At 44.0% G+C, this 15,303-nt stretch overlaps 2 protein-coding genes across 9 annotated transcripts in view; one reads left to right on the forward strand and one right to left on the reverse strand.

The window, feature by feature from the left end:
* Positions 1-15,303, forward strand: part of mtmr10 (myotubularin related protein 10) — a 902,395-nt gene that overhangs the window by 128,874 nt on the left and 758,218 nt on the right. The gene's annotated exons all lie outside the window — the stretch shown is intronic.
* Positions 1-15,303, reverse strand: part of tjp1 (tight junction protein 1) — a 96,694-nt gene that overhangs the window by 49,064 nt on the left and 32,327 nt on the right. The window contains exon 2 of one of the 8 annotated variants that reach the window (XM_033015089.1): positions 8,413-8,508. The exons of the other annotated variants lie outside the window; for them this stretch is intronic. The gene's annotated coding sequence lies outside the window, so the exon portion shown is untranslated. The remainder of the gene's footprint in view (positions 1-8,412; positions 8,509-15,303) is intronic. 8 annotated transcript variants of the gene reach the window in all.

Raw genomic sequence — 15,303 nt, forward strand, 5'->3', positions numbered from 1 at the left:
GATAATGTCTTGCCCGAGACACCACTATCTTGGGTAAAAAGATTCTTACCATCTACCCCATCAATTCACATCATAATTTTAGATACCTCTATCATTTCAGCCCTTTGCTCCAAGGAAAACAACCCCAGCTATCCAATCTCCCCTTAACCGTAAGCTTCCAATACACAACATCCTAGTGAATATTCCCTGCTTCCTCTCCAGAGCAAACTGCAGAAGTGCACACAATACTCCAAGTACGTTTTAACCAACATTTTATAATGTTGGAAGACATTTCAGCTGTTACAATCGTTCGTTCATCTGCACATGTCCCATGCAGTCTTAGCTACTCCATACTGAAATAAGCAATTTCAAATAACCTGTCTTTTGAGTTTGTATCAGAATTGGGCTGTCAAAGGTCAAACTTTAAGATTAACAGTAAAATTCTAATTATAGACCTAATTCTATAATACTACATGAATATTAAAAGATCCCAAGCATTTGGCACTGGCTGTCTAGGAGGAACTATCCAGCACTCCCTGCCACTCGCCAGGAGACCCTGGGACCCACGCTCCATACTCTCCTCCCTCCCTTGAAATTTACTAGGATCTTGTTGTCCATGTTCCCCTTTTGCATTTATGCGGTTGAATGGAAAATGTATTATTTGTCGCATTCTGAAATGTTCCAGAATATCACTGTTCTCTTGCCATATGCACATGTATGAGCTGCAAGTACAATGAAAATCTTGTTGGCCACTGCACATGCACGACAATCACCTCCCCGGTCTTTTTCCATGCCAAACTGAAATTGGCCAGTAGAGTTGGTAGGAGTACAAAAGTCTCCATTCAATAGACAAAATGAGGCAAGGAGTTTTAATTTTGCCCCTGGGGGGTAAGAAAGTTGCAGTGAAAAATTATACTCACAGTAATCCTGCACCTTATAATTAGCAAAACTTTAATTTATTATAAGCAGTAGCCACACAAAGACTTGTTCAATGTATTTATCACTTTTAACTTATCCAGGGCATGGTGAATCCATCGAGAAGGAAGTGCCATTCAGTGACTTACAGCTGCTAAAAAGCTACCTCTAACCATCAACTAATTTTGCCAAAGCGCCCATGGTTGAAGTTTGTGTTTTGCAGATAAAGGAATTGCAATTCTCACATCAGTGCAGTAAGCAAAGCTGCTTCTAGGTTTGAAGTCCAAAGCCAAGCTGCAGGTTTACAATAACCATGTCACCATGCCAATATCAGCAAGCATCTAAACAAGTAGCAGTGTATGGGATCAACCGCAGCATCACAATCTCAGCATGTTCTTCAAGTCAATCACAAATAAATCAGACAACAGGTCCCCTATTAAATTCACATCCGCACCAAAATCATATTCTAACTCTGTCAAGGTATCATTTTTATTTAACTGAAACAATTAAATCTCACCCAAACTTTTTAAACAGAAGTTGAATTTACAATGTGTTGGAAGGAGATTGTAGTTGGCATGATTAGCAGGTCCGTAGTTGCCTAAGATTACAACAGAATTTAATCAACTGGAAGAGTGCGGCAATAATTGCCAGATTTAATATAACTCTGACAAGTATGAAGTGTTGCATTTTGATAAATTAAGCCAGGACAGAACTTGCACAGTAAGTAGCAGGGCACTGAGAGTGTAGAACAGAGAATCGCACAGGAGATAGACTATCAACTGACGTCTATTATAAACCTGACTGCCACAACTATCTAGACTACACTGCCTCCCACCCTGCTTCCTGCAAAGACCCTATCCCCTGCTCCCAATTCCTCCATCTAAGCCTCATCTGTGCCCATGAAAAAGATGATGTGTTCCATACCAGGACATCAGAGACGTCCTCATTCTTTAGGGAACAGAGGTTCCCCTCTTCCATCATAGATGAGGCCTTCACACGTGTCTCCTCGGTACCAGACATAGACTGGGCGATCATTTCGCTGAACACCTTTGCTCACTCCACCCGAGCCAACCTAATCATCCAGTTTCCAAATACTTTAACTCCCCTTCCCATTTCCACACAGACCTTTCTGTTCTGGTGCTCCTCTAGTGACAGAGTGAGGCCAAATGCAAATATGAGGAATAGCTCCTCATATTTCATATGGGCAGCTGAAAACCCAGCGCTATAAATATTGAGTAGGAAAGAACTGCAGATGCTAGTTTAAATCGAAGGTAGACACAAAATGCTGGAGTAACTCAGCAGGACAGACACCATCTCTGGAGAGAAGGGTGACATTTCAGGTCAAGACCCTTCTTCCGACTGATCCCGCTGAGTTACTCCAGCATTTTGTGTCTACCTTCAGTATTAATATTGATTGCTCTAATTTCAAATAACCCTTGCATTCCCTCTCCGTCCCTCCCCCACCCAAGTCGTCATACTAGCCTCAAAGTCATCTTGTTGAGTCTCATTGCCTGTAACTTGGCACAGCTAACAATGGCCTGTATCAGCGCTCCTTTTTTACATATCATTTGTTCTATATCTCTCTATATTGCCGTCGATTTCTCATTTCCCTTTCCTCTAACTCTCAGTCTTAAAGGTCTCGATCCAAAACGTCACCTATTCCTTTTCACCAGAGATGTTGTCTGACCCGCTGACTTACTCCAGCTTTTTATGATATGATACGATAGAACTTCATTTATCCCAGGAGGGAAATTGATCTGCCAACAGTCATAAAAACACAAAATACATGAAATGTGAAACTAAAGTGACGAGTGGAAAGGATTGGAGATGTGCCATCAATGATTGGGATGGGGAGGGGGGAGGGACATCAGTCTCAGTCTACCCCATAACAGAAGGGTGAGTAGTTGTACAATTTGATAGCCACATGGAAAAAGGATCTCCTGTATGGTTTGTTCTGCATCTTGGTGGAACCAGTATGTTGCTGAAGGTACTCCTCAGGTTTACCAGTGTGTCAAGGAGGGGGTGAGTTGTATTGTCCAGGATGCTCTGCAGTTTGGGAAGCATCCACCCCTTCAAGACCACTTCCTATGAATCCAACTCCACCCCCAGGACAGAGCCAGCCTTCCTGATAAGTTTGTTATTTCTATCCCCCTTCACCCTGCTGACCCCACACAAGGCAGCGAAGATGATGGCACTGGCTACCACCGACCGATTGGTAGAACATCTGCAGCATCTACCTGGAAATCTAGGTAGGGGGGAGGGTGGGCAGAGGCCCCACTATCAAATCTATTAAAAAAACAGGTTTAGATTGTTGGCCGAGTCCTGATTGCTCTCCCTCCCCAGGCCACTGGTCTTCTTGTAGCATGTAATGCTCTTCAGCAGAACAACGAGGGATGTGTGGAGTGGTATGAAGTTTCAGCTTCCTCCTGTAGTCGCCCTTGCCCCGTCTCAGTCACATAGAAAATAGGTGCAGGAGGAGGCCATTCGGCCCTTCGAGCCAGCACCTCTATTCATTGTGATCATGGCTGATCTTCCCCTATCAATAACCCGTGCCTGCCTTCTCCCCATATCCCTCGACTCCACTAGCCCCTAGAGCTCTATCCAACTCTCTCTTAAATCCATCCAGTGACTTGGCCTCCACTGCCCTCTGTGGCAGGGAATTCCATAAATTCACAACTCTCTGGGTGAAAAAGTTTTTTCTCACCTCAGTCTTAAATGACCTCCCCTTTATTCCCCATAGCATTTCACCTCCTCCCTGTCACCATTCCCGAAGGCCCTCCTCTTCTGAGAGGGACCTTTATGTCACTGGTGACAGCCCTTTGTGTCAATCTTTGGTTTAAACCAGCATCCCTACAGTTCCTTCCTACACGTGAGAATATATCTAACTCTTCCTTAAAAAGGTTTGTTAATTTTGTTTTGTTTTGATGTTTCAATGGTTATTTACATTTCACCAAATGACAAAGAATAATTTACTGTTTTTTGTAAATAAATCTAGTAATTAGTGGAATCCAAGTACTCCCATTGTACAATAAGATTTTTTCATCTTGCACAAGTGACATTACGCAAGCTTTAGCTTGATGTGGACAAGCATCTTGCAGAGGGTTCATTTAGGTAATATACAAAAAAGATCAACATTTTCCTTTAATTGAAGATCGATTGTTTTCCACAACAACAAAAACATTCAAGGCTGAAAACACGTGCACTCAATGACTGACAACATGTGAAGCAGATTTTAGAATAATTCCAACACAGCTTGTACATAGAACACCTGGATACATTTAACAATTAAATGAAATTTGCTTTGTTGATCTTCTGTACCCTAAAATCCCATTTACTGGCCCTCGTACATATGGCAATTCCAACAACATGCCAGTCGAGATAATACTTATCTTGGTTAACTCAATACAGATTAGTTATTGTAACTTCACACATTCCAGCCATAGTCATGTGACTAGGATGAAACTCAATGGGTGCAGCAGGAATGGAGTAACCAGTTTCACTACAAAGCAACTGTTCCCCAGGTCAGCTCCACCCTGTGACCAGGATGGAACGTTTGATATTTCACATCCACATTACTGCCTTTTCAGGGGAAGAGCAAAAAGAGCAGCAAGGGGGAAAGCAACTAGAAGCACTATATGCACAATAGACTTCAAACTGAGATCTGCTGAGGCTAAATTATGACTGATTAACTTTTGTTTCATTAAGATTGCACAAATGGAACAATAATTCGATGGAATGCAAAGCCTCCACTGGGTGTGAACCATGGTATTCAATCTGTTAGCCTGTAGTGATTGATGCAGTCAGAATGGCATGCAAAGGAACACACATCAGGAGGTTTATAAATCCCACTGGAGAGTAAAAAAAGCATTACACTCCTTCCAACTTGAACAATTCAAGTGTTCAAAAGGGAACTGCAGATGCTGGAATATCGAAGGTACACAAAATTGCTGGGGAAACTCAGCGGGTACACAAGGCGTAGCTATGGGCACACGCATGGGCCCCAGCTACGCCTGCCTCTTTGTCGGGCACGTTGAACAATCCTTGTTCGAGACGTACCAGGGTCCCATCCCCGACCTCTACCTCCGTTACATTGACGACTGCTTTGGTGCCACCTCCTGCACCCACACACAACTGACTGACTTCATCCACTTCACCACCAACTTCCATCCGGCACTCCAATACACCTGGACGATTTCCGACACTTCCCTACCATTCCTTGACCTCACCATCTCCATCGCAGGGGACAGACTCCTGACCGACATACATTACAAACCCACTGACTCACATGGCTATCTGGACTACACGTCTTCCCACCCTGCCCCCTGTAAAGACTCCATCCCCTACTCCCAATTCCTCCGCCTACGCCGCATCTGTTCCCAGGATGAGACATTTCATACCAGGGCATCGGAAATGTCCTCGTTCTTCAGGGAACGGGGATTCCCCTCCGCCACCATAGATGAGGCTCACACCAGGGTCTCATCCATACCCCGTAACACTGCTCTCTCTCCCCATCCCCGCACACGCAACAAGGGCAGAGTCCCTCTGGTCCTCACCTTTCACCCCACCAGCCGGCAAATACAACACATAATCCTCCGCCATTTCCGCCACCTCCAACGTGACCCCACCACTCGCCACATCTTCCCATCTCCCCCCATGTCTGCCTTCCGCAAAGACCGCTCCCTCCGCAACTCCCTCGTCAACTCTTCCTTTCCCTCCCGCCCCACCCCCTCCCCGGGCACTTTCCGTTGCAACCGCAAGAAATGCAACACCTGTCCCTTCACCTCCCCCCTCGACTCCATTCAAGGTCCCAAGCAGTCGTTCCAGGTGCGACAAAGGTTCACCTGTATCTCCTCCAACCTCATCTACTGCATCCGCTGCTCTAGATGTCAGCTGATTTACATCGGTGAGACCAAGCGTAGGTTGGGCGATCGTTTCGCCGAACACCCCCGCTCAGTCCGCAATAACCTACCTGACCTCCCGGTGGCTCAGCACTTCAACTCCCCCTCCCATTCCCAATCCGACCTCTCTGTCCTGGGTCTCCTCCATTGCCAGAGTGAGCAACAGCGGAAATTGGAGGAACAGCACCTCATATTCCGTCTGGGGACCTTGCGTCCTTATGGCATTAACATTGAATTCTCCCAATTTGGCTAGCCCGTGCTGTCTCCTCCCCTTCCTTAACCCTCTAGCTGTCTCCTCCCACCCTCCCGCCCTCGGGCTCCTCCTCCTCCTCCCCTTTTCCTTCTTTCTTTCCCCACCCCCCATCAGTCTGAAGAAGGGTTTCAGCCCGAAACGTTGCCTATTTCCTTCGCTCCATAGATGCTGCTGCACCCGCTGAGTTTCCCCAGCAATTTTGTGTACCTTTGAACAATTCAAGTGCTTGGTTTACATCTATTCAATTGCAATTTTATGAAAACAGGTCGATTTCCAGCTACCCCATTTCATTAAATAGTAAATTCAAGTCAATAGATCATTCTAATCTGCATGTTCCAATGCACACATTTTACACATGGTAATATTGTAATGTGGTTACTGATGTTTAATTTAACAAATCCCTAACTTAAAATACATTCTATCGTTACAAAGGGTCTTGACTTTTAATATGTTTAGAATTAATTGTAGTGAAATCCTCATTAGGTTAGGTTCACTGTTGCGAATTACAACTAACCGCTTGCTTTTCATAATTTTCATGCAAGCCTCCGCCCATCACATCCTTTCCCTCCCACAACCGTAACGGATCATAGACTATGGCCATGATGGTTACCCTCTGCTGCACAGTCCTATGTTCTCCCAGCAAATCTCAAGATTAGGAAAGAATGCAAAAATCAGGCATCAGACTTTAAAAATTAAAATGATAATTAAAATGATCAAAGTATGTGTGTTGGGAGCATTTTCAAATAACCAAGGATAGAAAAAGCAGTCTGAACAATGTCAGTTGCCAATCTTCCCTGAACCCAATTTAACAAGACCAATGGAGGATGACAGGAAGGAACAGCAAGAGACAGGGGAGAGAGAGAGAGACAGGGCGAGAGAGAGAGACAGGGCGAGAGAGAGAGACAGGGCGAGAGAGAGAGAGACAGGGCGAGAGAGAGAGAGACAGGGCGAGAGAGAGAGAGACAGGGCGAGAGAGAGAGAGACAGGGCGGGAGAGACAGGGCGGGAGAGACAGGGCGGGAGAGACAGGGGGGGAGAGACAGGGGGGGAGAGACAGGGGGGGAGAGACAGGGGGGGAGAGACAGGGGGGGAGAGACAGGGGGGGAGAGACAGGGGGGGAGAGACAGGGGGGGAGAGACGGGGGGAGAGACGGGGGGAGAGACAGGGGGGGAGAGACAGGGGGGAGAGACAGGGGGGAGAGACAGGGGGGAGAGACAGGGGGGAGAGACAGGGGGGAGAGACAGGGGGGAGAGACAGGGGGGAGAGACAGGGGGGAGAGACAGGGGGGAGAGGAGAGGGGAGGGGGAGAGAAAGAAAGAAAATTGCGATAAACAATGATAAAGCACAGAAAACAGGATGGAGTTAAAAAAAGGCAATAACAGGAAAGATGCAGAATACATAAACATGAGACATCAGTAAGATAATTGTATTTCCCTGGGGTTTTAAGCTGCCAGGTATAAAGTTATCATGTAACAATACAGAAGAACGCTCACTGGGTCCATGCCAGCTCCCAGCCGAGCAATCCCACTGATCCCATTTCCCACATCACTTCAACCTGTTCACTGCCACAGATGCTCAACTCTCGCCTAAGCCCTACATAACTTCATGAAGACCCCTTCACTCTTGTACTGTGCTAAGCTGGCATACAATCTCTATGTAATAATAATAATAATGGATGGGATTTATATAGCGCCTTTCTAGAATACTCAAGGCGCTTTACATCGCATTATTCATACACTCCTCAGTCACACTCGGTGGTGGTGAGCTACTTCTGTAGCCACAGCTGCCCTGGGGCAGACTGACGGAAGCGTGGCTGCTAATCTGCGCCTACGGCCCCTCCGACCACCACCAATCACTTACACACATTCACACACAGGCAAAGGTGGGTGAAGTGTCTTGCCCAAGGACACAACGACAGTATGCACTCTAAGCCGGATTCGAACCGGCTACCTTCCGGTCGCCAGCCAAACACTTAGCCCATTGTGCCATCTGTCGTCCTAAATGTAGATTCATGTCCCCCATGTTATCCATATTACCCATTACATGCATTTTAAAATTTCCTGACATTGTGTACTATTTGGTAGCCTATAATAATTTCCAAAGTTTTCTGCCCTGTGCATTCCACCCAAACTGATCCATGCTACTGAGGCAATTTCCCCTCGTATTGAACACATTCCTTGTTAACAGTGCTAACCCATGTCCTTTCGTTGCTCCTGAATGTCAAATGGCCCAAATCATTCAGCTCTCACTTCTGGCAGCGTTTCAGTCATGCCAATTAGATCACATCCATTTCCTTCTATTTCTACCATTCATTCCTGTACTGTGTAACAACTCCTTCCTGCATTTAGCTACAGTACCTTTAACTTATCCTCAATAGTTTTTCATACTTTAACCTCTTCTCCTGAATGCTTTGTTGCCTCTATTTATTTTGCTTAGCATGCTTCTAACTTCCACATCCTGCATCCTATACAGGTATAAACGACAAAGATTCTAAGGGGTAAGGCATGAAAAAACACAAAAGCATGAACAAGAATAAAGACATATTTAACCATATAATATAACCATATAACAATTACAGCACGGAAACAGGCCATCTCGACCTTTCTAGTCCGTGCCGAACACGTATTCTCCCCAAGTCCCATATACCTACGCTCAGACCATAACCCTCCATTCCTTTCCCGTCCATATAACTAACCAATTTATTTTTAAATGATAAAAACGAACCTGCCTCCACCACCTTCCCTGGAAGCTCATTCCACACAGCCACCACTCTCTGAGTAAAGAAGTTCCCCCTCATGTTACCCCTAAACTTCTGTCCCTTAATTCTCAAGTCATGTCCCCTTGTTTGAATCTTCCCTACTCTCAGTGGGAAAAGCTTATCCACGTCAACTCTGTCTATCCCTCTCATCATTTTAAAGACCTCTATCAAGTCCCCCCTTAACCTTCTGCGCTCCAAAGAATAAAGCCCTAACTTGTTCAACCTTTCTCTGTAACTTAGTTGCTGAAACCCAGGCAACATTCTAGTAAATCTCCTCTGTACTCTCTCGATTTTGTTGACATCCTTCCTATAATTAGGCGACCAAAATTGTACCCCATACTCCAGAATTGGCCTCACCAATGCCTTGTACAATTTTAACATTACATCCCAACTTCTATACTCAATGCTCTGATTTATAAAGGCCAGCACACCAAAAGCTTTCTTTACCACCCTATCTACATGAGATTCCACTTTCAGGGAACTGTGCACAGTTATTCCCAGATCCCTCTGTTCACCTGCATTCTTCAATTCCCTACCATTTACCATGTACGTCCTATTTTGATTTGTCCTGCCAAGATGTAGCACCTCACACTTATCAGCATTAAACTCCATCTGCCATCTTTCAGTCCACTCTTCCAACTGGCATAAATCTCTCTGTAGACTTTGAAAATCTACTTCATTATCCACAAGCCCACCTATATTAGTATCATCTGCATACTTACTAATCCAATTTACCACACCATCATCCAGATCATTAATGTACATGACAAACAACAGTGGACCCAACACAGATCCCTGTGGCACCCCACTAGTCACTGGCCTCCAACCTGACAAACAACCATCCACCATTACTCTCTGGCATCTCCCATTCAGCCACTGTTGAATCCATCTTGCTACTCCACCATTAATACCCAACCATTGAACCTTCTTCACCAACCTTCCATGAGGAACCTTGTCAAAGGCCTTACTGAAGTCCATATATACAACATCCACTGCTTTACCCTCATCAATTTCCCGAGTAACCTCTTCAAAAAATTCAAGAAGATTAGTCAAACATGACCTTCCAGGCACAAATCCATGTTGACTGTTCCTAATCAGACCCTGTTTATCCAGATGCTTATATATATTATCTCTAAGTATCCTTTCCATTAATTTGCCCACCACTGACGTCAAACTAACAGGTCTATAATTGCTAGGTTTACTCTTAGACCGCTTTTTAAACAATGGAACAACATGCGCAGTATGCCAATCCTCCGGCACTATTCCCGTTTCTAATGACATTTGAAATATTTCTGTCATAGCCCCTGCTATTTCTACACTAACTTCCCTCAATGTCCTAGGGAATATCCTGTCCGGACCTGGAGACTTATCCACTTTTATATTTCTCAAAAGTGTCAGTACTTCCTCTTCTTTGAATCTCATAGTTTCCATAGCTACTCTACTTGTTTCCCTTACCTCACATAATTCAATATCCTTCTCCTTGGTGAATACCGAAGAAAAGAAATTGTTCAATATCTCCCCCATCTCTTTTGGCTCTGCAGATAGCTGTCCACTCTGACTCTCTAATGGACCAATTTTATCCCTCGTTATCCTTTTGCTATTAATATAGCTGTAGAAACCCTTTGGGTTTACTTTCACCTTACTTGCCAAAGCAACCTCATATCTTCTTTTAGCTTTTCTAATTTCTTTCTTAAGATTATTTTTACATTCTTTATACTCCTCAAGCACCTCATTTACTCCATACTGCCTATAATTATTGTAGATCTCCCTCTTTTTCCGAACCAAGTGTCCAATTTCCCTTGAAAACCATGGCTCTTTCCGATTTTTACTATTTCCTTTCAACCGAACAGGGACATAAAGATTCTGTACTCTTAAAATGTCACCTTTAAATGTACTCCATTTCTCTTCCACATCTTTCCCATAAAACAAAATGTCCCAATTTACTCCTTTTAAATCCTTTCGCATCTCCTCAAAGTTAGCCTTTCTCCAATCAAAAATCACAACCCTAGGTCCGGTTCTGACCCTCTCCATAATTATATTGAAACTAATGGTATTGTGATCACTGGTCCCGAACTGTTCCCCAACGCATACCTCTGCCACCTGACCCGTCTCATTTCCTAACAGGAGGTCCAGCACCGCTCCTTCTCTAGTAGGTACTTCTATGTATTGCTGCAAAAAACTATCCTGCACACATTTTACAAACTCCAACCCATCCAGCCCATTTACAGAATGTGTTTCCCTGTCTATGTGTGGAAAATTGAAATCTCCCACAATCACTACCTTGTGCTTACTACTAATATCTGCAATCTCCTTACATATTTGCTCTTCCAATTCTCGCTCCCCATTTGGCGGTCTATAATACACCCCTATAAGTGTTGCTACCCCTTTCCCATTTCTCAGTTCCACCCAAATAGCCTCCCTAGACAAGCCCTCTAATCTATCCTGCCAAAGCACTGCTGCAATATCTTCCCTGATAAGCAATGCAACACCTCCACCTCTTGCCCTTCCAATTCTATCACACCTGAAGCAACAAAATCCTGGAATATTTAGTTTCCAATCACAGCCCTCCTGCAACCATGTTTCACTGATCGCCACAACATCATACTTCCAGGTGTCAATCCAGGCTCCGAGTTCATCCACCTTTCTTACAATGCTCCTAGCATTGAAATATACACATTTAAGAAACCCACCCTCTCTTATTTAAGCAACATTTCACAATCAATGAAGTACTTGGAAAAATCAGACTAATTTTAACATGGGAAAATGCCATTGCCAATATGAATACAGCAACATCCCACATCAGAGAGAAGACTACAATCATATTTAAGATTTTGGATGAGATAAGCACAGAATCTTGCAACAAAATGGAAGTTTTCCTGCGCATGGCCTGATTAGTAATTAATAATAATTTATTCAGAATCCTACCTTACATGCATTAACAATGGAGCCTTAAACACAAACATGTGATATCTGCCCCAGCAAAACAAAGCCAAAGGCCAATGAGACTCAACCTATTGCACTAAAACCTCGGTGCTGTGGAGAAATTGGACAAAGTGATTTCTTTACACGGCTTTCTGCATGGGAAATCCTCGTATGACCCCTGACACTCACAGGGCCCCAGTCCGCATATGATCCCCAACGCTCACGGGGCCCCTGTCCTCGGCCGGCCGACCGCCGGCGTTGATTTTGTGCATTTTGGAAAATGTAACCACGTCAGGATATACCGTGAATGGCAGCTCCCTGAAGAGTGCTGTTGAATGGACAGGTCTAGGGGTACAAGGACATAGTTCCCTGAAAGTAGCAACACAAGTAGACAGGGTGGTAAGGAATGCACAAGGCATGCCTGCCTTCACTGTCCAAGATATTGAGTACAAAGGAGCAGAATTAGGCCAAACGGCCCATCAAGTCTACTCTGCCATTTAATCATGGCTGATTTATCTCTCCCACCTAACCCCATTCTCCTGCCTTCTCCCCAGAACCCCGGCATTAGTCTGAACAATAAGGGCAACGTCCTCATGGGAAAGCCATCAACTGAAAGTTCCTGCAAATCTCATACCATGCCGACTTTTAACAATATATCACCATTAATCCAAGGTGGCACCCAACACAGGCGATTATTTGTGTGTTTGTCACAGGAGTGGATCTGCAATCACACATTACAATTGTTCCACACTTTAAAATCTACTTCTACAGCAACATTTCTTACTTTAACTATCATATCTGTACATGTTGAATGGCTCGATTGTAATCATGTATTGTCTTTCCGCTGATTAGTTAGCACGCAACAAAAGCTTTTCACTGTACCTCAGTATACAAGACAATAAACTAAACTCAAACTCCATATACTAAACTCTTCACTTGGTTAGAGGGCCCTTCAGTCCATATATAACAGCATTGGCAAGGCATCTTATAATACAGGAGCCCAGCAACTGCACAGACACCAAGAAACAAGAACTAAAGGAATGTCTTAATGCGGGAGAGGTTCAGGGAGGGAATTCCACAGCACAGCTGGTAATAATTGAGCACTGGATGACCAAGGATGGAATTGGAGTGGGAGGTGGAGATCTCAGAACTTGTCGCAGAGTTGTGCAGGGGTGCGGAGTTCGGACGTGGTCTCAGGTGGGTGGCCACAGGGGCTAGAAGCAGGGAAGATATTTTCCAAAGCATGGTTGGGGGGGGGGGGGGGGGGGGGGGGGGGGGGGGGGGGCGGTGTTGGATATTCTAAAACAAGAGCACAGGAGGTTTAAATGGGAATTATTTTTTCATACAGGTGGTTGGAATCGAAGATACAATGTCTGAAGTGGTGGAGGAAGATTCTCTCACCATATTTAAGAAGCATCTAGGCAGGCACTTGAATTGCCATGGCATAGAAGGTTGCAGACCAAAAGTGGAGAAATTAGATGAAAGGTCGACATGGACCAAGAGACCTATTCCTGTGCAGTGTGCCACAAAATGTAGCTGCTCAAACCATTTTTGAAGGTGGCCACAGCTAAATATTAAGCACCTAGCCGTACCATTGTCACCCTTATACAGATAGGTACAGAAACAAAACTACATGAGCAAAACATCACGCAATGGTCGAACTGATACAAAATGCACTAATTACAGAAGAACAAACCTCTAATTTATTTGTCAGTATCACCGGCTTTGGCCAATGAACTGTCATTGGCTCCTGATTAAATGGTTTGCTGGGACTATTAGAGGATAGCTGCTGGTCTGAGGTTTGAAAGATATGTATAGACTATTTCCTTCTCTGAAGTATTATCAGTAAACCAAATGAATTTTACAACAATTTGGTAATTTTGTTGTCATTATTACACATATCATACTTTTAATATCAAATGTCAAATTCTTCAGCTCCTTCAGTAGAATTTAAGATTCTGATTTCAAGACCTCCAGTGACATTCATTCAACAACCACAATGACGTCATACGTCTGTTATGCTTCCCAAAGATGAACTGTACAAATCTTCAGTTGACCAATGCTACACAAATTTGATAGAAATACGAAGATAGACAGAAAAAGCTGGAGTAACTCAGCAGGACAGGCAGCATCTCTGGAGAGAAGGTATGGGTGATGATTCAGTTTGAGACCCTTCTTCAGACCTGATAGAAATACTTTGTATTGTAGATATCAAGTAAACTTAAAAGCAATAAATCTCAAAATAAACATACCACATTATGTCCACTGAACCATTCCTGCTTAGTGTTCTTTTTTTAAACAGCCAATGGATTAGGATACAATGGGCTTTCTTCCCATCACTTTGGCTCATTGCTCTCACAACTCTTGTTGGAATATACCCTGAACGTGGAACCTACAGGCTTATGCTATTCATTGGTTCATCAATAGATCAATCAATGGAAAATCTCACACAAAATGATCTAAACAGGTACCTTTTACAAGATCAGACATACCAACCAAAGTGCGATATTCAGGAAAATATTTAAACTAACTTGTACCTTAGTTGGCTTAGGAAGTTTGGCATTTTCCCCAACAACTCTTACAAAATTCTACAGATGGGCCGTAGAAAACATTTTATCAGGATGCATCACAGCATGGTTTGGGAACAACTCCATCCAAGAGCGCAAGAAATTGCAGAGAGTTTTGGATGCAGCGCAGCCACAAACCAACCTCTCTTCCATTGACTCCATCTACACTACACACTGCCTCGGCAATGCCTGCAGCATAATCAAGAACGAGTCTCACACCGGCCACTGCCTCTTCTCTCCTCTCCCATCAAGTAAAAGGTGCAGAAGTGTGCAAATGTATACCTCAAGAATCAGGGACAGTCCCCCCCCCCCCCCCCCCCCCCCCCCCCGAGCTATTACCGGGCAACTGAACCGTCCTCTCACCAACTCGAGAGTGGACCTGAACTACTGTCTACCTCATTGGATGTCTTCACAATATCTTTAATCGGACTTTATCTTGCACTTAACGCTCTTCCCTTTATCATGTATCTGTTCACTGTGGAAGGATCGATTGTAATCATGTAAAATCTTTCTGCTGACTGGTTAGCATGCAGCAAAAAGCTTTTTGCTGTACCTCGATACACATAACAAACTTTTCTGTAAATCTACGGCACAAATTTGTTACTGCTGAGCAACAATGACAAATTATGCCAGGATCCTCGCAGGGAAGCAGGGCGAGAAAGATAACACTCCATTCAATAAATGAGACCAATGTCAGCACCATCAAGGAGTTTGTATTTTTAGACCCAATGGCATTCTTCCCTCATCTGATTACTTGCAGTTGTGATTGCACAAATTTCAGTATAGTGCTCACTACACCTTAAAATTTCACCTTTACCATTAATCTTATCAGATACCTTCTCAAAATGCTGATAAATTTACTGTTTAATCACTGCATATGTTTTTTTTTTTAAAGAACTCGCTCTAAGTCTCCACATGTACAGTTGTGACATATAGCAATATTCCATCCGGACAAATAGGGTTTTCCAATACTCAACGTGCAGTGCAACTCATGAGCCTACTGCCCTTCCCA

Source organism: Amblyraja radiata, chromosome X (assembly GCF_010909765.2).
Source record: "Amblyraja radiata isolate CabotCenter1 chromosome X, sAmbRad1.1.pri, whole genome shotgun sequence".
Lineage (NCBI taxonomy): Eukaryota > Metazoa > Chordata > Chondrichthyes > Rajiformes > Rajidae > Amblyraja > Amblyraja radiata.